General features: G+C 43.7%; 1 non-coding gene across 1 annotated transcript; it reads right to left on the bottom strand.

Annotated features, from left to right (window-relative positions):
• Positions 1 to 397: 397 nt before the first annotated feature.
• Positions 398 to 469, bottom strand: trnah-gug (transfer RNA histidin (anticodon GUG)). Its single transcript has one exon. It is a non-coding gene; the product is annotated as a tRNA-His (tRNA).
• Between the last annotated feature and the right edge of the window lie 2,108 nt (positions 470 to 2,577).

Below are 2,577 nucleotides of genomic sequence, written 5' to 3' on the forward strand. Positions count from 1 at the left end.
TACAAAGTAAGGTCCATAAAGACATGTTTGGGTGACTTTGCCCACACCGAGCTCTGCCTTAACCCCATCAAACACTTGTGGGAGAAGAGAGATTGCGAGCCCAGCCTTCAGAATTAGAATTTAGAGATCAGTGGTCATTGTTGACACACCACAGCGCACAACAACGAAATGTGTCCTCTGCATTTAACCCATATGTGACATCATGACATAGCAGAGGGCAGCTAATTCAGCGCCCAGGGAGCAATGCTTGGGGGCGATACCTTGCTGGTCGGGGATTCGAACCTTTCAATTTCAATCTTTCAATTACAAGTGTGCTTCCCTAACCATTAAGCCACCACTGCCCACAATAGTGGGCATCAAAACACAGGCACCCATATGCCATGACATTGTTTGATAATGCCGTGACTCGGATTCGAACCGAGGTTGCTGCGGCCACAACGCAGAGTACTAACCACTATACGATCACGGCGAGCTACCGGGGCGCTATATGTCCCATGCTACTATCTGACCTCACAAATGCTCTTCTGGATGAATGGGCAAAATCCCACAGACACTCTCCAAAGAAAAAGAAAGCCTTCCCAGAAGAATGGTAGCTGTTGTACATACAAAGTGGGGACCAACTGTATATTGATGCCTATGAATTTAGAATGTGATGCCATAAAAGTTCCAGTAGATGTAATGGTCAGGTGTCTCAATACGTTTGTCTATACAGTGTACATGTACCTCGTGACTACCGGTGTGTATTACTCAGTACGAGGCCCCTGATGTCCATGAATCAATGCAACTGGGCAGAACCAGAGATGGCTCTGGAACTGCTTGTGCCAATACTCTGGGCCTGGACACCAGCAGTTCTTCAGCCCCATGTGTCCTTATATAATATCTGCTGAACATCTGCCCAGTTATGAGCCTCATCCTTTGTTAACATCACCCATCAAGCCGACCAGTCATGCTTTCTTTCAGTATTTGCCAAGTCGACACCTCCTGAGTATTGATCATTCCAGAACATGTGAAGGAGAAGGTCTCCCTCTTTATTGTCCATGGCATTATGCCATAGATCTGCTACATGGTATAGACCACCATGGCATAGACCACCAATTCGGACCTGCGACAGACTCCAAGACAACTGCCTACGGGTGAATCGACACCTCTGCCCCTTCTTTGCCAGATGTGGTCCAACAGATAGCTACAGACTTTACTACTGATTTGTCTCTATCCCACGGCCACACAGTTCGGATTTCCGATGCTACAGTACCGAGCAGACTGGGAGGGGTACGGTCCTGAAGAGCAGTCATAGATTCTGGCAGGGGATATATTGGACCCAGTTCTCATAGCAGATTTTCATCAAGACCACCCTGTGTGGTATTTCCTGTGCGAACAGTTAAATGCTACTTGCTTTCATTCACTCCCTATGAGATATGATGAGTACAATGCTGGACTGAGCAGTTCTCTCTGTTGTATGAATTGATAGCTGCCATCCCATTTACCTTCTGCTTGGATACTGTTATGGTTTTGGATTCTGATTTGGCTTTTGGTCAATACACGACTGTGGACCTATCCCCGATTCATTAAACATGAATCCTACGGGAAAGTTAGCCTCAATCAGTTTTATATGAAAACTCCAGGCAAATTCTGGGATTTGTGTCTGTTATGTGTGAACAGACAGCAGGATGACAACATTCTCTTGTTTTGTTTGTATAAGACCTTGTAACGATTAGCAACATTAAGCAATATTCCACGGACTGTAATACAGTACGTGTGATGTCATGCCACACTAGCAACACTAGAGGAGGCAATTTACCCTCTATAAATACAGAAGAGACCCCAGCTGATATAATTATCTGGGCATACTCGAAGACTGTGACCCAAAATCATGCATCACACTAGTTGCCTGCAGTAGGCGGAAAGAAGCAGAAAGCATGTGGAACTGCTGTGCAGAGTGATTAAATGTATTCCGCAGTCTACACACAAATACAGCCATTTACACAGCCACTCAGACAGGAGACACAAAATGCTGGAGACGGGCAAGGCCCCCTCAACACGACGGTCTTAAATATTAAACTTCCTGCGACAAGCTATAAATACTGAACAGCCAAGAAGTGGAAAGTCACCTCGGATTCTTCACCGGCTTACAGTCTTTGCTTAGACACATTTCAGGAAACGGAGATTCAGTTCTATAAACAAATAACATGTTTTTCAAAACTTCACACTGCAAGATACCACATACAAATACATACAAAAATAGAACCTGGACTGTACTGTGCCGATTTTCATTTATGAAAATATGAATTACACTTTTTCCTGATGGTTTACACGTCTCGATTAATTAATCAATGGCTCACGTGAACATCGCAGATCCATATACTTTGTTTCCACGGTTGTATCATTACTACTGTTTCATTACAGTAATCAATTCAGATGCACATATTTTGCAAAACTGTACATACATATTTCTGGGACAGTAACACAACTATCAATGTGAGTGCAGCTATTTTTACTGGAACACCTAAGCCAGCAATTAAAACAAGAAGTTAATTCAGCACACACATCACCTGCATAACACAATAAACTAAAATGATG

This window comes from Brienomyrus brachyistius, chromosome 11 (assembly GCF_023856365.1).
Source record: "Brienomyrus brachyistius isolate T26 chromosome 11, BBRACH_0.4, whole genome shotgun sequence".
Lineage (NCBI taxonomy): Eukaryota > Metazoa > Chordata > Actinopteri > Osteoglossiformes > Mormyridae > Brienomyrus > Brienomyrus brachyistius.